This window comes from Natrix helvetica (genome assembly GCF_964273705.1).
Source record: "Natrix helvetica genome assembly, chromosome: 2".
Taxonomy (NCBI): Eukaryota; Metazoa; Chordata; class Lepidosauria; order Squamata; family Natricidae; genus Natrix; species Natrix helvetica.
This window is the reverse complement of record NC_138552.1, coordinates 235355234-235382741: the sequence shown is the minus strand read 5'-3', so window position 1 is coordinate 235382741 and position 27508 is coordinate 235355234.

The window sequence follows — 27508 nt, the reverse complement described above, 5'->3', positions numbered from 1 at the left end:
GAGTGCGCTTTGTATTTGCTCAGAGGCAAGCGTCCAGGTGCCAGCCTCACCAGTTCGGATAATCCGGCCAGTTTCCCAGCTTCTCCGGCTGATTGCACCAGTTCAAGAGCGAAACGGACCACTCTTGTCCCCAAGAAAAAGTCGATTTCGCAGACCACTCCCAAACCAAAATCTGTTTATCGTAACTCAGAAGATTTACCTCCTGCAAGGGGGGGGGGGGGAATCACAGGTGAAACGGCTAGTTTGAGAGCTCTCTGTAGTTCTGCGATTGGCATTGCCTCAATTCTGCTTATTGTTTAGTTCCTATAAGCCTCTGAAAACTTCTGAATAAACCAAGCGCCCTTGTTTGATAGATAGAGGGGGGGGGGGGGGCAGGCAGGCAGGATTTTTGACATGCACTTAGGCATACAATACAATACAATAGTAGAGTTGGAAGGGACCTTGGAGGTCTTCTAGTCCAACCCCCTGCCTAGGCAGGAAACCCTATACCATTTCAGACAGATGGCTATCCACATCTTTTTAAAGACTTCCAGTGTTGGGGCATTCACAACTTCTGGAGGCAAGCTGTTCCACTGATTAATTGTTCTGTCAGGAAATTTCTCCTCAGTTCTAAGTTGTTTCTCTCCTTGATTAGTTTCCACCCATTGCTTCTTGTTCTACCCTCAGGTGCCTTGGAGAATAGTTTGACTCCCCCTTCTTTGTGGCAACCCCTGAGATATTGGAACACTGCTATCATGTCTCCCCTAGTCCTTCTTTCTCTTAAGCTAAACATACCCAGTTCCTGCAACCATTCTTCATGTGTTTTAGTCTCCAGTCCCCTAATCATCTTTGTTGCTCTTCTCTGCACTCTTTCTAGAGTCTCCACATCTTTTTTACATCGTGGCGACCAGAACTGAATGCTGTATTCCAAGTGTGGCCTTACCAAGGCATTATAAAGTGGTATTAACACTTCACGTGATCTTGATTCTATCCCTCTGTTGATGCAGCCTAGGACTGTGTTGGCTTTTTTGGCAGCTGCTGCACACTGCTGGCTCATATTTAAATGGTTGTCCACTGGGACTCCAAGATCCCTTTCAGAGTTACTACTGTTGAGCAAGTTACCACCTATACTGTACCTGTGCATTCCGTTTTTGTTGCCTAAATGTAGAACCTTACTCTTTTCACCATTGAATTTCATTTTATTAGATAGTGCCCAATGTTCAAGTTTGTCAAGATCCTTCTGTATCTTAAGCCTATCTTCTGGAGTGTTGGCTATTCCTGCCAGCTTGGTATCATCTGCAAATTTGATGAGTTCCCCATTTATTCCCTCATCCAAATCATTGATGAAGATGTTGAAGAGTACTGGGCCTAAAACAGAGCCTTGGGGTACTCCACTACATACTTCCCTCCATGTAGATGCAGTTATATTGAGGACTACACATTGAGTGCGGTTGGTCAGCCAGTTACGAATCCATCTGGTGGTGATGCTGTCTAACCCACATTCTTCTACTTTATCTAGTAGTAGGTTATGGTCTACCTTATCAAAAGCCTTACTGAAGTCCAAGTAAACTATATCGACGGGCATATCCTGGTTCCTCTTGAAGTGACCACTCAGCCAAGCTAAAGTCTAGTGGAACAATATGGAAGGAAAACAACTTGAGCTACACTCAAGCCTACTCCAAAACATGTTGGTGTAACTCTAGTATCATTTTGGGGACAGTTCCAGGGAAACTCTTCAGGAAAATTAAATCTCTTTAAAAGGAGATTAGTCAACCATTTGTCTGAAATGGTATAGGGTAGGGGTGTCCCTTGGGCCGGATGCGTCACGCGTTGGCCATGGCCACCCCCAGTTTAGCAAAGGGGGAAAAAGTCGTGATATGTCACATGACAATGTCACGCTGCGAGTTTGACATCCCTGATATAGGATTTTTTTTCCTTGAGCAGGGGGTTGGACTAGAAGACTTCCAAGTCCCTTCCAACCCTGTTCCAATCAAGAAAATCTTCTATTTTTAATGGCATCCCAGCCCCTTGCTTTGGGGGATTATAATTTTGCCTTGCTGGGTATTCAAAGCCAGTTCTGGTTCTGTTACAATAGATTGGAATGTTGACCTATTGATAAGCTTGTGGCTGGAATGACCCACCCTGAGCTATTCACCAGCCCCTATTGAGTTGGGGTTGCTACAGCTGTATCACCCGATGCAGATCTATGCCTCACTACCCTGCATAGATTTAGCACAGGGGTCTCTAAATTTGGCAATTTTAAGACTTACGGACTTCAACTTCCAAATTCCTCAGCCAGAAATCTTTCCCTTTGCTGCTCCCCATCTTCCATCACAAGAGATTTTTGTTTTTATTTTATTTAGCTTGTCACTCATGTACAAGATAACAGGAATAAGAATAAACATGAATAAGAATACAGGAAATGGGTACAAATAAATGGGGACATTAGGACAGGGACGTTAGGCACTCTGGTGCACTTTTGCACGCCCCTGCTGACCTCCTAGAAATGAGGTGAAGTCAATAGTAAACAGTTTAAGGTTAAAGTTATGGGGGTTTGAGGATGTAACAATGGAGTCAGGTAGAGCATTCCATGCATTGACCACTCTGTTGCTGAAGTTGTATTTTCTGCAATTGAGTTTGGTGCGGTCTACCTTGAGTTCGTATCTATTGTGTGCTTGTGTATTATTGCGGTTGAAGCTGAAGTAGTTGTTGACAGGTAGGGCGTAGCAGATAGTTTTGTATACTATCCGTACACCGTAGGCAGCGTAGTTCTAGGTTAAGATGCCTGGTCTCAGGATGACTTTGTTCTGCCACAGACTCAGAAAGCTACAGGAGAGAGAACCGAGAAACTCTGACAACAAGCTCAAAACTCCCCCCTCCCCCTTTTCCTTGTTGTTCTTGCACAGCAGACGATGCCAATAAAGCTTTGCTGAACTGAATTCAACCAGGCCTTCAAGTGAGAATGGGTGTGGTGCTTCTGGCCTTTCCCAAAAAGAGTGGCAGCTTTTCTCTCCACACTCCCACTGCTCTCTTTCCCCGGGACAAGTAGTGGTCTCTTACGAAATCTCTCTGGGGGAAGGAGGCAGGAAAATTCAACAAACGTCATGGCAAAGCTGACACAATGCAAGAGAAGCCATTGCTAATTTTCCCCGTGCAATCCTTCCAAACATGGGTCATAGAGTTCCTCTCAAGTAGCTCTTTGATTTATCTCTCTCTGGGTTTCTGTCCCCTTCCACCAAATACTTTTGAGGGTTTCAGTTAGTCTTTGTCAGGCTCCATAGCTCAAGCCAGCAGTTGTGATGTCTTTTAGTTATTGGGCCAATCTTACACTTGGTTCAATTACACTTACACAAAGTTGCAATGCCTTTTAATTTTGGATTATTTGGCGCCAGTATTTTGGGTGCCATGGGAGAGATATTACATGTACCCAGCTATAAATCTGTTATCAATTATCCATCTATCCGCCTGCCTACCTACCTATGCATTTTTGCAAGTTCCAGAAAATTAAGCAGCTGTATTTGCCTGGCAGGTTTGCCCATGCTTTCTCTCAATCCCAATTTTCTGGCTTTGCATGAGCCACGGGACTTAACCATATGTACTTGGTTTGCACAGTACTCTAATCGAGCATGTGGCTTGTGGCTTTGAAGTTCTGTGTAGTGAGAAAACTCAGCAAGGAACAACACAATTTAGGTCAAAGAGTTGTTGATTTAAGATAAGTTTTGCCAACCTGGCATCTTCCCCAAATATTTGAAACACATGTGGGCTGGAGGGTACTAGTTGAGAAAGGCTGATTTAGAACATGATGAACTGTTCTGAAAGTGTCTCCCTGCCCTTTCTGTACAACCCTTTTATGGGAATTCTCCAAGTTGATGACAGTTTTATATATAATAGCACCCTTTCTTCTAAAAGCATTGAAGTACTTTATTTATCTTTCCAATAATTGGGTGAATTAGAGATAGATTGGTTTACGGTCAGCCACTAAATTTAAAATGTGGCGTGGATTTCAGTCCAACCCTTTCCAGCTCGGGTCTGTTCTGTGCTAGCTTGAAACTCTTTTAAGGCCAAAATAATTCTGGGTTGAACCCTCTTATTGGAAACAGGCACAGAGTCTGCGTACGAAGCTACACGTTCTCCGTAAAGTTAATGGTTCATTGCCATTTATCATTCCCTTACATCAGCAATTGCAAATCAACTTAAGGTACAGGATTGCCATCTTTTATAATTGGACCTGTTCTTAACCCTTTAAAAGCAGCATGTCTTCCTGAAATTAAGGGGGCAAAAGTATTTTTCCTTCACTTTAACTGCACTAGAGGAACAGCTTCCTTTCTAAGTTTCTCTACGATGGGACTGCACAAGAGAACAATAATTAAAAGATACTATTTTTTAGATACCAGAAGCAGTTACAATGGTTTCCACCAAGGCCCTCTCTTCCAGCGGGAACAGAGATTCAACCTGATTGGTCGAAGGGTCTGACAGCTCCCTATAAAAGGGCTGCTGTAGGACTGAACCTTTGCTGGATTGTACATAGTTGCTACTGAGTTAATAAAGAGCTGTTGTTGCCTAAGCCTGAGTGTGCCTTTTCTTTACCCGATCTAACACTGGCGACAAGGATGGGATTGGAAGGCAACTAGGCAAATAAAAAGAGCCCAACAATCCAGCAAGTGAATCCAGCGCGGCGTCAAGCAGCCATCTTTTGAGTGGCTAATTCAAATGCCCTCAGAGACACAAGATGGCCGTGCATGCCCCACCGACTCCGTACAACCCAGTCACTGAGCACTGGGAATCCTACATGCTGAGGTTCGACTGCTTCCTCGAAGCCAACGACCTCATGGGCCTTTCTGAAGGCTGAAAAAAAGAACACGTTCCTGAGCTATTGCAGACGGGAAGTGTTCGAGACTGCAAAAGACTTGTCTGAGCCAACGCCACTCCAATCGCTCGCTTGGTCGGTGTTACAACAGACGCTGAGGAACACTACGCTCCCAGACTGTCAAAACATGTCAGAAGGCACGAATTTAACATTCGCAACCAGAAAGAGGGTGAATCCATCAATGAATATGTTGCGGCGATTAGAAAGGCCGCAGCATACTGCGAGTTTAGAGATCTCAATGAACTGATACTTGACCGCATCATATACGTTGTTAGAGACATTGGCCTGCAGAGGAGGCTACTAGCGAAATCTAACCTGACGCTTCAAATTGCCCTAGATGAAGCCAGGGCCATTGAGTCTGCCGTTAAATCGACGGAAACCCTGCAGTGCCAAAACAGTCCTAAAAGCGCGCGGAAGAGCACAGGCGTGCATTGCGAGGCTACAGAGCCTGAAGGCTCGGAGAGCAAAGATGACAGCTACCACATGCGCAGTGACCGCACCAAGCCAGCGCGAAAATTCAAACCGCATTTCGTGCCTTGCACCGGCTGAGGAGGAGACCATCTCAGATCACATTGCCATTTCTGCGACACAATCTGCCAATGCTGCGATCGAAAGGGGCACATTGCCAAGTTTGTAGAAGCAATCACCCCGCTACAACCTGGATGCCCAGAAGCTGACCTAACTGCCAGCTGAGGCCCGACCAAGGGGCATGGCAGCCACTGCCATGGCGAACAGAAGGCAACACCAGAGTCACCTACCACATCTCCATAGGCCAAGTCCACACGAAGTGGCCAAAAAAGTTGAAGGTCACAGTCCTCATTGAGGACTCTCCATGCGAAATGGAGATTGACACTGGGTCATCCCTGACCATAATGCCTTGGGCAGTACTCAAGCAGGCTATCCCTAGCCTCAAGAAGAAGCATCTATGGGTTCCTGACATCCACCTTCGTGACTACCAGGGGAACCGAGTCCCCATCGTGGCCCAGGACACCTTCTGGGTGCAATTCAAGACTTTCTGCGGCCAGCTACCAGTCACAGTAGTCAATGGAGACCTGCAGAGCCTCCTGGGGCTTGACTGGTTCGAAGCCTTGGGCCTAGAAGTGACCGGAATCAAAGCCATATGAGACGAAAGCACCGAGGAACTCCATAAGGAGTTAGAGGATGTCTTTGGCCCCAGTCTTGGTAAGTATGTGGAGACCCCAATATCCTTTAATTTGGACCCCAATGTAGCCCTCATCAGGCTAAAACCCAGGAGTGTACCTTTCGCTCTCTGCCCCAAAATTGATTTGGAACTGGACAAACTAATAGGCCAGGGAATCCTAGAGCCGGTAGATCACGCATGCTGGGAGACCCCTATTGTGACACCTGTCAAATCCGATGGGTCAGTCCGCATCTGCGCAGATAAATAAAGCTTTACAACAAAGTGCTTATCCTGTAACCATTGTACAGCATTTACTACATTCATTAGGCCCCGGAAAAGTTTTCACAAAATTAGACATGGTGCAGGCATACCTGCAGTTGCCTGTAGATGGCGCCATGGCGGAGGCCCAAACCATTGTGATGCAAAGGGGTGCATTCAAATGCAACCACCTGCAATTCGGAGTTAGTATCGCCCCTGGACTGTTCCAAAGCATCATGGAATGGCTTTTGCAGGGGATTCCAGGAGTCATCCCCTATTTTGACGACATCTTGGTATCGGCTACAAATAAGGCACAATTATTTAAACAATTGAGATCTGTTCTGGCCTGAATCAGAGAAAAAGGCTCTGCCTAAAAAAGGAAAAATGCCAAATTAACGTGCCAAGGGTTGAATTCCTGGGGTACCTCATCGACGGCTCTGGGATTCACATGACCGACAAAAAAATTAAGGCAATCCAGGATGCCCCTACACCTCGCAATCAGACCGAGCTGCAGGCGCTTCTCAGGCTCCTTAACTTCTATAGCGTCTTTCTCAAACAGAAAGCCACAGTTGCTGAACCATTACATTGACTTCTTGCAAAGAATGCAAAGTGGTCCTGGTGCAAAGCTGAAGCAGCCGCATTTGCCGCGGTCAAGATACTGCTGTCAGTGGACATGTTTTTGGTCCAATACAGCCAGAACCTGCCACTTGTTTTTACGTGCGACACTTCCCCCTTCGGCGTCGGAGCCATCGTCAGCCACCACATGCCCAATGGAACCGAGGCACCAATCACCTATTACTTGTGAACTTTGTCTGCCGCTGAGCGGAATTACAGCCAACTGGACCGTGAGGCTCTGGCTGCAATCACCGGCGTTAGAAGGTTCCACAAGTATCTCTACAGCCGTGACTTTGAACTCATCACGGACCACAAACCACTACTGGGCTTGCTGGCTGGGGACTGGCTTATTCCTACTTCTTTGTCACCACGAATGACCAGATGGACAATCTTCCTCATGGCCTACAGTTATCGCCTCGTCCATCTACCTGGTTCTACGTTGGGGCATACCGATGCCTTGAGTTGATGCCCACTACCTGAACTGCTTGCAGAGCCCACCCCCGAGATGCCAGTCCTTCTCATTGACTGCCTGGACACTGGTCCTGTCTCATCTAGTGATGTTGCCTGCCACTCTGCAAAAGACTCCACTCTCAAACAAGTTTTGAACTGGGTGTGGAGGGGGTGGCCCAAGGGGCCTGTTGGGTCTGAGTTTAAAGTGTTTTATTGCAAATGTGATGAATTGTCTGTAATAAATGGCTGTCTACTGTGGGGAGACTGGGTCATTGTTCCACCCAAACTGCGTATTGCAGTATTAGAGGCTTTGCACGTAGGGCATCCTGGAACTGTCAGGATGAAGTCTTTGGCCAGGAGTTATGTGTAGTGACCTAACATGGACAGGGAGATAGAAGAATGGGTGACTACCTGCACACCGTGCCAGGAGTCCAGACCAGCTTCCCCAGAGGCGCCTGCTAAGGAGTGGGAGCGACCTCAAGCACCATGGTCTAGGATGCACATAGACTTTGCTGGCCCAGTTCACGGCCAGACTTTCATGGTAGTTGTGGACGCCTACTCGAAATGGCTAGAAGTAGTCCTTATGAACTCCACCATGGCAGAGGCAGTCATCAAGGCACTACAGAGACTTTTCTCCACTCACGGCCTGCCCGATGTCTTTGTCTCTGACAACAGGCCCCAATTTCCGGCCATGCAGTTCAAGACCTACTTAGCAGCACAGGGAATCAGGTATGCCCTGGTCGCTCCATTCCATCCGGCCTCCAATGCTCAGGCGGAGAGAATGGTGAGATCTGCAAAAGAGGCCCTATCCAGGATGGGCCCGAGAGATTGGCAAACATGGGTTGATCAATTCCTCCTCATACAGCACATCACGCCAAGTGCTACCACTGGGAGAAGCCCTTCCGAGCTTCTAATGGGTCACCGGCTAAGGTCCCACTTAGACCGGCTACACCCAAATTACTCTGCGGCATCGCCCCCTGATTCGATAAGCAAAGTAAGGAATTTTAGCGTAGAGGATTCAGCTTACACCCACAACTATGCTGGGGTAACTCTGTGGATTCCTGCCACAGTGATAGGCATCACCAGACCTCACTCTTACCTAGTAGAGCTTGAGGACAGTCGGAATTGGAGATGGCACATTAACCAACTCCGTGGCCGCCTCTCCAACTCCACTCTTAGACAACCAGAGGTAATTCCTGCATGAGTTAGCCAAAGCCCTACCCAAAAGGAGCACGAAGTCACTCCTTCCACAGACAACTGAAGCCCGAAGGTACCGGGCACTTATCTGTTATTGTTGCAGGCCCACAGCGAGCTCCGAGTGAACCGGCTCTAGAAGCTGCAGCTGCGGCCTGGGAAAAGTTCCAGGAGCTTCCACCAGGTGAAGCTGCAGAGTCAACAGGTCAGTCCGACCTCACTAAAGAACACCCATCAACTGGGTCTGGGTGAGTCACCAGAAAGCCCGCCTACCTGCGTGACTACGCCACAAGTCGGTTGATCCCATCTAAGACGGGAGGGGTGTTAGATACCAGATGTAGTTACAATGGTTTCCACCAAGGTCCTCTGTTCCGGCGGGAACAGAGATTCAACCTGATTGGTCGAAGGGTCTGACAGCTCCCTATAAAAGGACTGCTGTCAGACTGAACCTTTGCTGGATTGTACATAGTTGCTACTGAGTTAATAAAGAGCTGTTGTTGCCTAAGCCTGATTGTGCCTTTCCTTTACCCGATCTAACACTATTCTTCCCTGGTTGTATTTTAAAAAAGACGGATGAGAGGTGTCTTGAAGGCCTTGGATAGAGTTGTAACTGAAAGTAAATCTCAGAATATGTGAAACAGGCCCATTACTTATTTTACTGTCTATTCCTTCTATGCCTTTTAACTTGAGATTCCATATCTGAACTAAAAAATCTGGATGGTCACCAGATATGGTACACTTAGAGAGTACAGTAGTTGGATATGAGATTTGTGGCAAATGAATGTTCTAAATATAAATAAATAAATAAATACCTTTTAAAGCTGGTTGTTAATCAGATTTCTGTAGTTTTTTTTCCTGATGGTATATTTTGTGTAGAGTATATTTCATCCTATGTCTTCCTCCTCGTATGAAGTTCAGTTAATAAATATACTTTCTGTTTTCCAAGTATATAGGAAAGTTGAATAGTTGGGAGTGTGGCATCATACATAATTACTTATTTAACATTTATTCAATTATTAATAGCAATAGTTGTGTTATTTCTTACCAGTAGGATGTACATATACATAAGAGATGACTGGGTTCACGATGCTGACTGGGGAATTCTGGGAGTTGAAGACTACACACCTTAAAGTTGCCAAGTTTGAAAAGCGCTGCGCTGCCTAAACCATACAATAGATTGTTTATTTATAGTTTGATATAATGTAGGAACACATTCAATTAGGTTTTTTTTTTAAAGAAACCATAGCTAAGAAAATTATGGCTTTGCATGATGGGTAAACGTGGCTATTTGCCATTGGAGCAATACGGTATTTTCATTCCAGCCCTAATGGCTTTCTGGGAATAAGAATTACCAACCAAGGAGAAAATTCACCTCTGATGCCTTTGAAGATCTCAGTGCCCATTGTTTGAAAGGAGAAGTCAGAATTTTTCCTCCTGCTCTCCAGTTCTGATGTATTGGCTTTGAATATAAAGTGGTTGGATGAATATATGGAAAGCTTATGATTTCAATGCCAAAACCAAGGAATTCTTACCTCTTTGCATTTCATAGCTGTGCCTTTCAATGCCATTGAGCAATAAAATAACCATGTAAGACTGGCTACCTAAAATTGCTTTGTAAGGAAGGAAAATGGGGCAAGGGAAGCAGATTGGGGGAGGGAATTCCTGCCATAGTAATCTGGGCAGAATTCCTGAAAACTAGGAAAAAGGATGTTTGCCTTTAGAGGCTCATGATCCCATCTCACAGACAAAGAACACTGCTGGCCTTCGGATCCACAATACAAATGGGGCCAAGGGAAGATGAAAGTTACATTGTGGTGAGATTGATTAATTTCCTCCTCTTGTTGCTAATCACCATAGTTTAATATTAAAAGATTAGTTTAGATTTCCCCCTTCCCCATTTTTCATTCAGAACACGGGAGAGGAGCTGAAAGTCCATGTTAGTTTTCTTGCTTGCTTGTAAGAATGTTCCATTTGCATCTTTCATCACATGTGATCATGTATCTGATTCAAACGATCCAAATCATTGGGATCCAAATGAACTTCTAGTTGTGCAAGTGGTTGGGCTGATGCTTTGCTCTGGTTCAAACATTAAGCTAAGTTGCAATGTAATTTGCTTGATTTTTAGCTTGAATATCTTTTTAGTTTGTATAACCTACACTGCACTACACAGGCAACTCCCTGTGCCACCCTTTGCATTAAATCATGTTTTTTGAATAAGTTACAGCTGCCTGTAACCTCACCTCGCACTAAGCCGGCATAAACCACAGTTTACAAATTACACTTGCATTGGATTCATATGACACATTTAACCTACCCATCCCCACAAAAATAATTCCTAATAACAATTTATGACTTAGCTTGAATGGCAAACCTCACTGAATTGTTTCTTTATAAGTCATTTGTAAGAAGTGGAATTGATCGGACAGGAATGGGTTTGTACAATATGCTTGGTAGCTTTGGTTTAACCTGCTGTATGAACTCACTCATGTTTATGGCCTAGGGCAGGGCTGTCAAACTCACACCCCGTGGACCAGATGCATCAAGCGCTGGCCACATCCATGCCTGGTTTAGCGAAGGGGGGGAAAGTAGCGATACATCACGTGACACCATTGTGACGACGCAGGTTTGACACCCTGGCCTAGGGTATTGTGTGAATCTGTCCAACTGTAGTTTAATAAAATCCTTAAACAAACCATAGTCTAGTATACCGTGTGAACTCATTCAGAGAATCAACCTAGTACCGTGATGGTGAACCTATGGTGGTAGCATTCAGAGCCATCTCTGCAGGCATGCCAGCCATCACCCCACCCCAGCTCCACCGTGCATGTGCATGGTCTCTGCTGTGCATGTGGGGATGCATGTGGGGGACACATGCATGCATGTATGGGGATCGGATGCATGCGCAGGAGGGGCACTCACATTGCATTTGGGGGCCTCGCGTGGCACACCCATGTGCTGTTTTGGTTTCCAGGTTGGTGCAGGAGGTTTTCCAGGCCCAAAACAGGGCAGGAGGGGGGGGGAAGTCACGTATGCATTGCATTATGGGAACGGGCGCGTGAGCGCGCTTTCAACACACAATGACAAAAAGATTAGCCATCACTGACCTAGTATATTTGGTTGTTCACCATTACTAAACTTGAGAAGAAGAGTCAGTTTGTTGTAGTGTTTAAGGCTAAAAACTAGGTGAATGTGTGAGTTCTAATCCTGCCTTAAGCATAAAGCCAGCTGGGTGGCCTTGGGCTAGTCACTTCCTCTCAGCCATAGGATATAGACAAGAGCAAACCATTTCTGAAAAAGCTTGCCAGGAAAACTTCAGGCACCTGTCCAGGCAGCTACCAAGAGTTAGCACTGACTCAAAGACACCAAGAGAGAGAGAGGAGAGAGAGAAAAGAGAGAGAGAAAACAATAATTGAGTTTGTATGATGTATTATACAGCAGCCATATTTAAGTTTTTTTTTAATCTTGGCCCATTCATTTATGGCTCAGTATGCCATGTGAAAAAGGACATCAATGAATAATTTACGTTAATGTCATAAAGCAAACTTAAATTAACCATGGGTTATCATAATTTGCTAATACAAACCATATGTCTTGATACTTGTTAATGTTGAAGTGTGATTTGAATTGGGCACCACTAGCCTGAGAATTTCCATCTTGTTTTTGAGCAGTGAAATTGAGTAATCCCCATTTCCAGAGGTGGTATTCAGCTGGTTCTCTCTGGTTCGAGCGAACCAGTAACGGCGGCTGCGGGAGGCTCTGCCCACCCGCCCTGACGTAATGCGCGAGCACTGCGCATACACGCTCACATTTGCGAACCGGTAAGGAGGGCAAATAAATCCCACCTCTGCCCATTTTCAGGGAAAGGAAAAAATCTCTAAAATTTTCCAAGAGCAGGGCTCCCCCTTAACGGGAAATAGAGCTTCTGAGAAGGCTGAGTGGGAAGAAACGTTGGAGTGAATTAAAGAGTATGAAGCCAGGAAGCCTGAAGACCTGGTTGTACAGCAAAAGAAAAGTCAGTCCAAACATTTTTTCTTCACTTGATAACAAAATAAATACCAGAACTCCCACTCCACCAGTGAGAACTCCTCTGAAATTCTTTTCCACTCTAAAGTAATTTTAAATCAAATCTTTCCTCAAGTTGAGTAAGAACTGGGGGATTTTTCTGCCCTACAGTTAGTTACATCTTTTATTCCCCTGAAGGATATTATCTTAAAGCTTATCAGAATAGTTCTAGGTATTATCTTCAGGTCCTCTCCCGCCTAGTTACTGCCCCAGATTAGGTATCTTTTCCATCTTATTAATAAGTAATCATTTGTGGTGAATTGTTGGAAGGAGAGGGCTGCTATTTTTAGCCGAGGCAACAAAACGTTGGCTGCTGTTGATGTTGGTGCTGAAATGTCAGTGCGTAACAGATGGGAACAAAGCGAGGGCATACTGCCGTTTCTGTCATCAAGAAAGCCAGGCCGTTTCACAGTAGGGTTGTGATTAGGATGTGTTGCAGAGCGTCCAGAGGAAAAGAGTAGGGAGTGGAAGAGAGTTTTCAACAAGTAAAACCATCCTTCAAAGTGAGCAGATTTTTAAAAATACACCTTAAGATAAATACTGACCTCTTACGCAAGTGAGAAGAACAAAGGCAAATAATAGGTAGATCAAATAGGAAAATAGGACCATAGAGTAAAACAGAAACACTTCCAGTTTGGTTGATTATTGAACAAACTGGAGCAGATCCATTGCTGATGTCACACCAGTGGCTCACGTCAAGGAACAAGGCAGTCTTTTATTGTTTGCTCACATGATGCAAATGAAGAAATGGGTATGGGAGGGAGAATTTGCAAGCCCCTCGGTTGTTATGGGCTTTCATAAATCTCTAATAGCTGATTCCAGGAACTCCTGGGAATGAAATGGAAAACAGGAAACTTTGGGTATGGTTGAAACTCTGCAGCTGAAAAAGAGGAAATGTTTTTTTGGGGGAAATCTATGTGGTTCCGGTGCCTTTGTTCATTAACATTCTCTGGCAAATTATTAGATATAGTACAATAGTTGTGAGGGCATTTTTTAAAAAATCATCAGAGGAACTCTTCCGCTGAAATCAAATAGGTGGTTTAATATTCCATCTTTCAATCCATAAAATACGATCCATACCTCATGTTGAAAAAGAAGAGTTTTTATCTTCCTATCCTTGGCTGCCTGTTCTTCATCCCAGCAGCTGGGACAATAGCTTTCATTCTAATTTGAACAGCAGAGGAATAGTCAGTAATCTTTAGAGCCCTCAGATTTAGGTAGACCTTAAGCGTTTACACCTCCCACTAAGCTATGGTTTACTAATCACAGCAGCTGGATCCATACAACACACTACAACACACAGCCATAATTTTGATTTGTTTTAGTGCAGGGCCCCCCAAACTTGGCAACTTTAAGACTTGTGGACCTCAACTCCCAGAATTCTCCAGCCAATTGAAGTCCACAAGTCTTAAAGTTGCCAGGTTTGGGGGGCCCTGCACTAAAGCAAATCAAAATTATGGCTTAGTGTGATGTATGAACCCACTCTTGGTCTGCCAGTGTCAGTCTTCTTATTAATCTTGTAGGGTACTTCTGTTGTTGTATGTTCAGCTTTGTATATAGAACTATAACCAAAAATTCCTGCACCACATGTCAAATGCCAAGATTTGAAATCTGTATGTATGGCTGAGATGTGACGATTGATTATAGATGCTAGCAATGCAAGTGTGAAATGTAGAGAGATGGAGTATATTTGGTTTAGTAAGGTAAGAATTAACATTAGTCTCTTGTGCTTCCATTTGCTTCTTTTCTTCTGCAATGTATCAAAGTTGATGGATAACCCAAGTTACATCCGAGAGCTATATTTTAATTTAGTCCAGTTAATTTTAGTAAGTAGAGTCAGGTGAGGGATTAAATCAACTAACAGAGCTAAAGGGGAAGGGAATTAATATGGGGTAGTTTTTAATAGTGTATATGAATGGCTGATAATAAACTGAATGGATCAATTTGTGTAATATTTATTTCTTGAATACTTTGTCAAATTTGCTGCTTATCAACTTTGAAGAGGGAAATTTATTCTTGAAATACAAATCCGGTGTATTTCTCAGGTTTATCTCTATAAAATTAATACTTCTTCATAGAACTGAAATCTATATCCCCTGTTCTAGTCCTAGGGTCAGCCAAGGAAACGCACAGACATGTTGACTGATACATCAGTTTCACATCTGATTGTCAGAAGTAGTTTGAACAGCTGATTTTCAGTAAGGAAGAAAAAAAAGGATGTTAAGGAATGTACATACTTGTGGTCGTACTGATAAGGACACCTGGAGGAAATTCTGTTGCAGGCATAGGCTTACATGGACCTAGGAGATGTTACTTGTGAGAAAACATGCAGAACAAACATGACAAAACATTGTTATGAGCAGGTGGATAAGCCACCTATGTAAGAGGGGAAATTTGTAAAATAGGGGGAAAGCATGTTTAATATGGAGCATATTATGCTTGCAACAAATATTACACAGAAGACAATTTTGAAGATCACATGCTTCAAAAAAACCTTTTATTTTTGCATTTATCAGCTCACTGTGCTGTGCACGATTTCATGTTGGCCCTAGATAAGTAGAAACCTCTTTCTGACCAGCTGGAGTAGAAACCAATACTTTTCACAGAGCGCTTAAATTCTCACAGGCAAACACAACTCTTGCCTATATTTTGTATATTTTAAAATTAAGTACTGCCAAGTGTTTGATCTTGAGAAATGTGAATAGCCTGTTTGATGAAAGGCAACAGTTGCAGGTGGGAGGTGTACCAATGTGTTTCTCCAGTTGTATTGGATTACAATTCCTGTAATCCATATTTAAGAGGTCCTCTTGCTTAGAAATTGCAACTGTTTTTGACCTCATTTGGAGGCTTCTGCAGATCTGGGACATCTAATGGCTGCTTAGAACAAAAATACATCTTTTAAACCATTGTCAAAGCTGTCACAAACAATTGACTGGATTTCTTAGCAGTCATAATTTGAATTGCTTTTTTTTTGTCATTGCACCAAATCCATCCTCTGACTTCATGGATGAAACATTCCCTAGGAAGACAAAGATGATGACAATCTGACAACAGATTTGTATGTGTAGAACATGGAAAAGGAAGGCAATAGGGCACAGCAGAATGGGACAACTTGCTGCAGGGGAATTCACCATGACCAACTGAAGGAAGTTAGCACCCACCCCTCTACTAGAAGAATGAAATATCCTAGGAAATATTAAAAAGGCAGAATATTATATTTCCCTGGATGAGAAAAGGAGAAACATGTTTTAAAGACAAAGCAGCTTCCTGCAGCTCCCTGCCCGCCCTCCACTTCAACTCCGGGGTAATGGGATTAAGACATGGCCCCCAAGACATGATAGGATTAGCCCTCTATCCATCTAGCAACAGAACTCGCCACATGGTACCTGCGGAGATTGCATCACTCAGCAGATTCAACCAAGCATGGGAGTCTGATAACCAATCAGAATATATTTCTTACACAGGAACAGGAAGTTCCTGGGGGGGGGGAAATAAAACTCAGGCTCTTTCAAGACCTCTTCTTATTTTCCCCTTCAAGATCTTCAAGGCACACGATCCTCCTCTTCCCCCAGGACTTCAAACCAGGTGGTCCTGTCCATCATCAATAAACCTTTTTTCCAAGCAACTTCCATGAATCCAGTGTCTTTTCCCCCCACTTGGAAGTGAACCCAGATGGACATTTCTTCCAACATCACTGACCATGGGACAATTCAATTTAAATATTTAAAATAAAATTTAAAATATTTCAATTTTTGTCATTCACATTTCATTTTTTCATTCCTTTGGCACCCTTTCTTTAATGATTCTATTCCACTATCTTTGATATTAGTGTAACTCTTGTTCCATGGTGAGTAGTTGTAGAACAGTGACATGCGGTGAGGTTTATGGCTGGTGAGGCACTGACGTCATCAAATGATCATCATGAAGGGAGGACTGTGACAACTTTGATCTTTGCAAGCGTGCAAGCAAAATACCCCAGGATCACGGTGGCGGAGACAGCAACTCCTTCCACTGCGCTGCGGAGAAGAGCCACGCTGTGCAGGAGGCTCCTCATTGCTAGCCTCAGATCAGCGCGAGCTGCGGTCCCCTTCATGTTGGTTCAGGAAGGAGGGGAATGGAACCGCGTGTGCAGGAGGCTCCTCAGCGCTAGCCTCAGATCAGCCCAAGCCATGGTCCCCTTCATGTTGGCTCAGGAATGGGACCGCGGCTCACGCTGATCTGAGGCTAGCGCTGAGGAGCCTCCTGCACATGCGGTCCCATTCACCTGCTTCCTGAGCCAACATGAAGGGGACCGTGGCTCGCGCTGATCTGAGGCTAGCATTGAGGAGCCTCCTGCACAGCGTGGCTCTTCTCCACAGCACAGCGGAAGGAGTTGCTGTCCCTGCCACCGTGATCCTGGGGTATTTTGCTTGCACGCTTGCAAAGATCAAAGTTGTCACAGTCCTCCCTTTTTTAGAGGCTTTATTAAGCCTCACCTCAGCACTCGCCTTTTCCCTTTTACATTTTTTTTCTTTTCATGATGAGAGCGGTGATGCTCTGCCTCCTCTGCCTTCATGTCACTGTCGTAGACCCAGGGCCGTGATTACATGTATGAAACCAGTAAGGTCTGCATACACAAAGTTTTTGCGCCCTTCAGTTGTAGTTTATTCAACAAATTATGGCAGATAAGCCACTGCTTTATGCAAAATGCCAGCCTGTGAGGCCTAACTGCTCATCTAAATAAGGGCATTTTCCTTTTGCCTTTAACTCTCACTGATTTCAGATCAGTTGACTTACTCTAATTTATCTCAGTGGTTAGCAGTCCATAAGTATCTCAACACTTATTTAATTCAAAATCCTTCAAGAGGAGGTAAGCCTGTGTGCATTACTTGCAAGTCAATCCAGTGGTGAAATTCAATTTTTTTTACTACCAGTTCTGTGGTTTGGTGTGCATGGCAGGGGAAGGACACTGCAAAATCTCCATTCCCACCCCACTCTGGGGCCAGCCATATGTGGTATTTGCCGGTTCTCCAAACTACTCAAAATTTCTGCTACCTGTTGAATTTCATCCCCTAAGTCAATCCCAATGAATTGATCTGAGTAAGCACTTACCCAGGAAGGTGCAGTTTCATTTTTGCTATTTCGAGTAGATGTTTTTCTGTTAGTGCTATTACTGAAAGTAGGAGGAAGAAAAGCTTTCTTGGCATCACAACCAAATTTCCATTCCTATCCATAAAAGACGGAATTAAAGTGGATCATATCTCTCTTTCCTGAGAAATTTTCATCACGCCATGTTTAAAAAAGTAATAGTTAATTTTAGCCTATTTAAATAAACATGTTTGCGACGCAGCCTTGCATTTCTGTTAGTAAATTCCTGGAAAAGAGTCATGGCAGAGTTCAGTTCCAGTTCCCTTGCTTCTCTTTGGTTTAGGTCTTTCAGCATCTGCAACTCCCCGGGACAAGCTGTGATTGCTGCATTCTCATTTCCAGATTGGGAACAATCCTCTGTGGCAGAGATACAGCCCATGACTCACAAAAGCTGAGTCATTGCCGTGAAGCAGGACGCAACTGCTTCAGCTGTGATAGAAAATGCAGGAATAGCGAGAAATCAGATGCTATTCATTCTCAGCTGGAGTCCGTGAGCAGGACAAACCGCTGGCATGGATCCACATCTCCTTTCCTTTCTCTCTTCCTGCAGATTGACAGAGCCCTATCGAGAGATGGTGGCGACTTCAATCTTCTCTAGTCAAAAGACAATCTACAGTAGTGGGCATATCTGGCATGGAGTACTCAGCAATTCATTTTTCCCCTTCTGCTAGCCTCGTATTTTATAAGGGTCCCTCTTTTTAATAAATTCCTTCATCTCCAGAAGAGTTTGTTTTCTAAATGAGTTTGTCCTCAAAGGAATCCCCATGACCATGGTAAATTGTTTCAGGTTGAGGCTATTTAAGGCATTTAGCCATAGGCTATTTCAGGAAGTTATACAGAGCAAACTGCACAACCATCACAACCATCTGTGCCATTCAATTGCCTCTTTATAGGGATTATCCTGGTTTTTGACCTGCCAGGCTAAAAGAAGCAACGCCTTGAAAAACTCGGCCCATAGGCTCTCATAGCAAAAACATTAGTTTTGTCTTCCTCAGGATCAGAGGTGATATTCAGCAGGTTCGGACCAATTCTGGAGAACCGGTAGCGGAAAGTTTGTGTAGTTCGGAGAACTGGTAAATACCACCTCTGACTGGCCCCGCCCCCATCTATTCTCTGCCTCCCGAGTTCCAGCTGATCAGGAGGAAATGGGGATTTTGCAGTAACCTTTCCCTGGAGTGGGGAGGGAATGGAGATTTTACAGTATCCTTCCCCTGCTACGCCCACGAAACCACGCCCATGGTAGTAAAAAAAATTGAATCCCACCACTGATCTGGATACCAGGTGCTGAATAGCTTGAGACCTTTTTGTTACATATATTCATATATATATGAATAAGAGGGAGAGCAAAGCAAGTAAGAGGTAAATATTTAATTTGAAAGTAGCAAAATATAGCATGTTGTTTCCTATACTGCCACTTCTGACCCACCAAACAGTCTTAATAGTTTAAAGTGGCAAAAATCCAATAAATGAATAGATTAAGAAAAGCACAAATAGTGTGATTTAGCAGGATATTAGATAAAAAAATAATTTGAATCATCTGTGAGTTATGGTAAGAGTTATCTGTCTTATAAAACATTTGAATGCTGCACTATATTGTAAACAGTATAGAAATCAATGGCTCCTGCTTCTTGCCCGTTCCCTTGGTGATTTGTGTATCTAAAGCATTTAAATCCCTCCAGTCTGAGAGCTCTTACCACTCCTACTTCAGTCTTACAATTCAAAAAGTCTTGACGCAGAAGGAAAGGGGACAGGAAAGGAAAAGGAAAACTCATTCACAGAGTGTTTTTTATGATTATATCACATGAAGCAATAAGGGGAATGCAACAAATACTCAGGAAGTTCAAAGTAACTCTGTTCTTCTTGTGAGGATAACTGATCTCATCCCCATCTCTGAATGCTAGCTAGCTAGAGCAACAAAAGGGCAGGGAGGAAGAAGGCAGCACTGAGTAATCTGTCAAGGATCAGGCTGCATGTGAACTATTTGACACAAGAGTTCTCGGAATAGAATTGAAAAGATCTATCTGGCAATGCTGTGTACTTAAGCCCCATCTCTTCATTTTCCATCTGTCTCTCTTCCTGTAAAGATCTAATGATGGTGCTGGCAATGACAAGAGTAGAGAAATAAAATCTCATCTTCCAGATGGCAGAGAGGATGTATGCTCTCTGTTATTGCCAAAAAAGCAAGCTTGTTTTCTCCAGATATGCAAGTCAGAGAATTACAGCTGGAATGAGATTTTCCTTCTTCATCTTCTCCCTTCTTCTCCATTTCTGAAAAATATTTGAAATCCTATGAATGTACTTTCGTAAACAAATGAAATGTGTCTACAAAAACAGTTGTAAACCACGTAGGCCCCTAAACCGACCCAGATATTTAATGTTTTCATTTTTGTCTTTTGACTTCTTGCATGTTTAATTGGCTGAACCATATGAAGCTTAGATAGGAAACTCTTCCACATAAGGTTGCATTTAAATAGAAACATAATACTGTATAAAATATTGATGAATTTTACAAGAATATTCAAGGTTGACTCAGCCTTCCATCCTTCCGAGGTCGGTAAAATGAGGACCCAGATTGTTGGGGGCAATATGCTGACTCTGTAGACCGCTTAGAGAGGACTGTAAAGCACTGAGAAGCAGTGTATAAGTCTAAGTGCAATTGCTATTGCTAAGTGCTATTAATGTGGGAGAGATGGTTCAAAAATCTTAAAGGCAGATTTTCCTCCCAGTAACCAGGTTACTTAGAACATATTCCATCTTTTTTGGAGATGCAGTAAAGTAACTTGCAAAGAAATTAAAAGATGAAAGTTCATACTTTGTCAAAGCACCGTTTACAGGAGAAAGTAAAGAAATTCACTTGAACCAAGTATTTGTGAAACCTTTCTGTCTGTGCTCCTTGTCTGTATATGAAGGAGTATTTGCTGATTCACATTAATTTATTTTTGAGGAAGCTGTGTGAATCAAGATATAACATGGCAGTCTCCATTCCAAGTTACCAATTATTCTAGGCTTTGTTTAAAAAACATGATGTGAGACAAAAGGAATGCTCACATGGCAGCATACATAACCCTAACCCTGTGATGGCGAACCTATGGTACACTTGCCACAAGTGGCACGCAGAGCCATTTGTCAGGGCACGCGAGGTGCGAAAAACCAGCCCTAAGACAAACCGGAAGTTCAAGAACATACTTCCAGTTTGCTTGTGGGGCTGGTTTTAACCCTCCAGAGCCTTCAGGGGCCTTCAGGAGGCTTTCCTGAAGGCTCCGAAGAGCAAAAAACGACCCTATGAGCAAACCGGAAGTCCAGTTTGTCCGTAGGGCCATTTTTCGTCCTCTGGAGCCTTCCTTCCTCTGGAGGACGAAAAACGGCCCTACGAGCAAACCTGAAGTAACTTCCAGTTTGCTCGTAGGGTCATTTTTTGCCCTCCACAGCATTCAGGGAAGCCTCCAGAAGGCCCCTGAAGGCTCCGGAGGGCTAAAACCGGCCCTACGAGAAACCAGAAGTCCACTCCCGAACTTCCAGTTTGCCCGTAGAGCTGGTTTTTCACGCTTCGGAGGCTTCAGGGAAGCTCCTGAAGCCTCCGGAGGGCCTCCAGGGTGGCGAGGGAGGCTGTTTTTGCCCTCCCCAGGCTCCTACAAAGCCTCTGGAGCCTGGGGAGTGAAAAAAGCATGCTAAAAATGGGGGGAGCGCTGGGCGTGCACGAATGCACGCTGGGGTCATGCACATTGCATTATGGGTGTGGCACACCCGTGCACGACCCCCCTGCGCTCCCCCCGCTTTTGGCACGCGAGCCAAAAAAGGTTCGCCATCACTGCCCTAACCCTTTTAAGAACTGAATAAAACATTGGAAAAAGATCAAGCTACTTTCATGACGATAAATTTATAACTTCACTTTGCACGTGGCCTCTTTGACCCAAAACATATAAAGACCGGCTGCTGGAACTGGGTATATCTAGTTTGATGAAAAGAGGGATTAGGGGTGACATGATAGCAGTGTTCCAATATCTCAGGGGTTGCCACAAAGAAGAGGGAGTCTAGCTATTCTCCAAAGCACCTGAAGGTAGAACAAGAAGCAATGGGTGGAAACTAATCAAGGAGAGAAGCAACTTAGAACTGAGAAGAAATATCCTGACAGTTAGAGCAATTGATCAGTGGAACAGCTTGCCTCCAGAAGTTGTAAATGCTTCAACACTGGAAGTTTTTAAGAAGAGATTGGATAACTATTTATCTGAAGTGGTGTAGGGTTTCCTGCCTAAGCAGTGGGTTGGACTAGAAGACCTCCAAGGTCCCTTCCAACTCTGATTCTATTTCTATTTCCATTCCATTCCATTGCTGAAGGCTCTTTCTAGACGTGACAAAATAGGAGGACAGCAGTTTGCAGCCAAAATGGAGAATGGGAAAGTCAAGCTTTCAAGGAGAAACATAATTTGGTGCATCTTGTTGCAACGGGACTTGTCTTCCTAAAGAGGAAGTTGTGAATGTGTGTCCTCCCACTTAATACCCTAGGGGTGAAAGGCAAAAAATGCACAGTCCCCTGCAGGGAACCTTCAGATGCAGGTTTGGCCTCTGGGGCTCTTTGTTACACAAACACCCGTAGTGCAGACATATTAATCAGCCTGCCAGGGAGGGGTGGAACTGAGTAGCAATCCTTAGAGGCCGCCCACTTCTCATTCTTGCTCCCATTTGAGGTTGCTATATTAAGAAACACATTATTTCCTGCTGTGTTTTTATATTTTTACCCAGCTTCTAATTTGGGCTCTGAGGTAAGCAATGACACATATGGCCCTCCTCTCCAACTCCTTCATTTTCTTCTTTTAATTCTCACTTTTGCTCTTCCCCCCTCCCCGTTACCCATTTTTCTGCTTTTTTACTGGAAAAACTGTTGTCTGTCTCAACAGGGAAGCGTCTGACAGTTTCTTTCCCCAGGCCAGGGCTTATCACGGAAATCTGTGCTTGGTGGTTGTTTTTCTTCTTAAATTGCAACTAGCATGAAAAACCTGCAGGGATCTGTATATTTTGCTAGTCCCTTCCGTCTTTTCAAATGAGGAGACATGGCTGTTATTTTTATTCATTGGATGCATGTCTTGCCTTTTGTTCAAGGTGGTGCATATAGTTCTTGTGCCTCCCATTGCTCTTCACAACATCGCTGTGAAATAGGTCTCCTCCATAACATCCCTGAATGAAGAAAGAATAATTGGCCCAACGTCACCCAGTGAGCTATCATGGGAGATTAAACCCAGCGCCCCCTAAAGCCAGTCCACAACATTGCACTCGCTGTCGCAGGCATGTGACATACGAAACCCTGGTTCATTCTATCATAGTTTAAACTACTATTTGTTATATTTGTGTAATCCACTAACTCATGATTCCTGATCCTCCAGCTGCACTATGACTTTTTATGATCCCTTTTGTTTATGATTTGTATGAAGCCTACATTTAATAATACTTGTGAATCGCACTGTGCTAAGACAAGATGTGGTCTCTTTGGCTTCGGTGCGGTATTTTATGTCACTGTTTCTCAACCGAAGCCACTTTGAGAGGCGTGGACTTCAACTCCCAGAATTCTTCAGCCAATTTGGAAAACTACCAGGAGTCAGAGTTCACATCTCTTGAAGTTGCTGTGATTGACATACACTATGTTATGTGAATGCAACCATCATGGTTTGTAAATAAGGATTTATGGCATTGTGTTTTCTTTGAATTCATCCAACGGGAGCTTAGTTCACCAACCAGGGTAAGTAGATCATAGCTTACCACAATGTATATACCAAGCTTAAGATTGTCAGGAACTGCCTGGAAGTCAGTCCCCATGACTGGACCTTGATCATCAACTGTATAGAAAGGGATTATGCCAGCCATGCCTAGGGTGTGTGTGTGTGTGTGTGTGTGTGTGTGTGTATTCTCAGCCCCAGAAATTCTAGATAAAATTGATTAAACACCCTGGCCACAATTAAGTTCATTAATGTATTACCAAAAGAGCCTGGTTTTTGTAGCTTGATTTTAAGAAAAAAGCCAAAAGTAAATTTGACATAATTATTGAGCTATCAATCAGTGATAGTCAGTTGTCACTCCCACACTTTCTATGTAGCTGTTGAAAATGGAAAGAAGGGAAATGATGGAGAGTTTGATGCAAAAAGTTAAAACCAAAATGGGAAGAAATGATATTTTGCATTAGACTAAGAAGGCTGGGCTAAGCCATTTTTTGTGTCATGCTAAGAAAATGACCTGGATTCCTGCATGAAATTTCCAAGAGCCAATAACTTTTTTCCTTATGCAAAGTATTAGATTCGGGCAACGAGAGAACAGACTCCAGACGAGAGTGACTTAACAGCTCTTTATTAGTTAGGTAGTAGTGATCCAGCTGAATACGGGGTCGTGCAGCTCCCCTTTTATGGGGAGCTGGCAGACCTCCCGTCCAATCAGAACAACCCCTTGTTCCCGCCCTAGTGGCGGACCTGAGTGGAGACTACAGCGGTTTATGTAAATATCTAACACAAAGTGAAAAGAATTTTGAGAGCCATAAATGCTGGGGTGATAGCTGGAGCTCTCCTGTTGTCTTGGGGTGCCAAATCCTATTAGCCTCCGCTGGTGGAAGATCATCAGTGATCAAACATAAAGTCAGCTTTGAACTATGACTGGTGGTCTTAAAGTTTCCCAGGGCAGTTAGGATATGTCTTCCAGAAATAGTATATTGATGATCTGGTGAAATAATCAAGGGACAGACCATACTTCTATTTCCAGCACTATGCATGTTTGTACAATGAATCCAAATTGGAACAGTTTGTTTACTGCAGAAGCCTCTTGAGAAAGCCCCATGCATTGCTAAGAAGAACTTAGAAACAAAGCAGAAGAAAGGGAAATGGAAGAAAGATTTGGACTGGGAGAGGGGGGATATTCTTGGTGCTCTTTGAGCTTGTTTGTTTTTTTGCAGCAGACATTTTATTCTCCAAACAAGGTAACATCATCAATCCAAGAAAGATTTGGCTACCCAAGAACCAGAAAAAATCATTTAGAAACTTGGAGGACTGAGACTAGCAGGTCTTGTATAAATTCTTCCACACCCTAATCGGCGAGACCATTTTTCCACCCTTCATTTATACCAATATTTGGAAAAGCCCCCTTTCGGTTCTTACTTGTCAGGGTTTGCAAAGACATCCCTGCAGATAATATTAAGAGGCCATATTAAGCACGTCCAGTCATTCACAGCAGCCAGCCATTAATGATTGCTAGTTGCAAAAGTGAATTGTGGCACTCAGCACAGTTGCCTGACTGCAGAAGCAGAAAGATCAGCTTTTAACAAGGCTGATTTTTGGTGTCTGCAAAAGACAATTTTGGAATGTGAAAGGCAGTTTGGCCGCCTTGGAAAAGTGCCACTGGGGAAGAGCGCTTCTAGATTGGGGTCCATAACTGGAATGATTCAGTAAAAACAATGGACAAGCTGTTTATATTTGGCTGGTTGCCTGTGAAATATTTTGTCACCATTTCATTTCTTTTTGCACAAGCACCCCAAGTGCTGATGTTTTCCAAGGACTGAGCCACTTTGTGGTATTACTGCCCTGCCCTGCCCTGAAATTTGGTCAGAGATAAAATACAGGCGGGACAGGGGAGGGACATGGAATAAATAAAGCAAAATGCCTTGCTTGGAAGGATGGAGACCAACCAGAGGAACAACTGAGGGCATACTTTTCTGTTTTGGTTCTGACTTTTTACAAAGCCCCAGCCTGGGATGGTTCTCATTAAATGCTTAGATTATAGTCCTATGTGTACACTTATTAGGAAGCAAGCCTCTGCCGAATGCACAGAACTTGTCTGAAAAGGAGAAGAAGCTGGGATAGGCTCCCAAATGACTTTCGAAGTGCAGCAAAATGTAACTGACTGTCAATCTCCCTATTAGGCTACTAGAGATTCAGTGTCTTTCAGAATTGGAGGCGAAGAAATTATATTGAATCTTTTGCTAAAATTTTCATATTCGTGTCTTATTCATGTTGTTTAGTTTATATAGTTTTTATCTTTTAGGATTGTAAGCCACCCAGAGTTATCTTGAGGTAAGATGGGCAGCCAATAAATGTTACAAACCAGCAAACCAACCAACAAATAAATAATAGTGCCAACAGGAGGTTTCAGCAGAGAAGGCCTGTTTGGAGAAAGAAGGCATTTATATCAAGTCCCTATGTGGGAAGATTCCAGTGACTTTCAAATAATCTATGGGAAGAATTTTATGGCAAACACTTATCTTTTAGCCTTGCCATTAAAACTGGCCTAGGTATTTCCAGAGAAATCTATTTCTAAAGCGAGGGAAATAGAACCTAGATTTCAACTTCATCTCCTACCACCAATATGGATAATTGCAGATAATTCTAGGGGTTCAGAATATCTTGACATATCGAGTTACCCCTTTTCTAGGGTAGGACCTTCTCTGTGATGGGCCTGACCCTCTGGAATGACCTCCCCCCTGATATCAGAACCACCACCGATCTCCGCTCCTTCCGTAAGAAGCTTAAAACCCACCTGTTCAATTTAGCCGGCCTGGCCTAATCCCAGTTTAGTCCCTCAAGTCTGCATTTTTAAATTTTTAGGGGTTGGTTTTAGGTTGATTTTTAACTTTTATCATCTTGTACAGCTGTTAGGTTTAATTCGATTTTAAGGGTATTTAAGGGTATTTATTTTTTGTATCTGGTTTTTAATGAGGTGCCTGTACACCGCCCCGAGTCCCTTCAGGGAGAGGGGGCGGTCTATAAATCTTGAAATAAATAAATAAATAAATAAAAGTTAAACATGTGAAAACTGGTCTTTTTCAAGACTGTAAAGGAGATTTACTAAAATGTGTTGGTAGCTGCCTTTTCATTGGTTTGGTAAATGTTGTTGGAAAGTTGCAGAGAGTTTATTGAAAGGAATTTTAAAAATAAGCATGTGAGTGTTTGAACTGGGTGAGATGGAACTGGCAGGTTCCCAAATTAGAGGAAAATCAAGAAGTTGAGCCTCAGATATTCCCTTGCGGGAGGTGAACATGGCATTATTTTAAACCTGTACCTTTAAGTCTCATTCACTTAAAGCTGAATTTCCCTGTTCTTCTATAATAGTATATATTGTATATTGACAAGGTTAGGAAACATTGTTCTGCAGAAATATAATTGATACTGATCACAGTTTGTGATAGAAGAAAAACGATTTCTGCTCAAATGTTTAGAAGGCCTGGTTTGGGATGAGTATGATAATAGACAGGTCATTCTGTACATGTCCTCAGTTTTAAGGACTATCCAGTCCTAATCTAAGTAAAGTAGAGTAGTATGGTTCTTGAAGTTATCCATCCACAGTATCTAGCAAGCAAACTGGCCCAACTAACAACATTTTTATTTGCAGTGGAACATGTTACCTTTATGTTTAAATTGTATTCTCTATCTAGAAGAAAAAATAGACTGAGTTTCTATATCATGTCAAAACATGATTTCTTTTAAAAATGTCTATTGAATAAATCAGATATGATGCTACCACAAAGTAATATTTCAAACCGTAATGCACATTGTGGTGTTCCAATAGCAAATATTTCATACAATGTGTGAAACAGCCAGAATGTTGCAGTACTTCACCACCAATCAAACAAGGTGCTTCTCTTTAGGTTTGGGCCAATTACAGAACAGAGTCCTCTACCAAGAAAAGTTCTTTTCGTGAAGGGTTTTCCAATCCACGAAATGGATGCAAAGACTTGAAGGCCCAGTATTTGGCTGAACAAATCTCAGATTGAACAGGGACACTTGCCAGCTGTCCAAAGTTCCTTCTCTAAATCTACAACTGTGCATATATGCATGCAGGTTTATGTT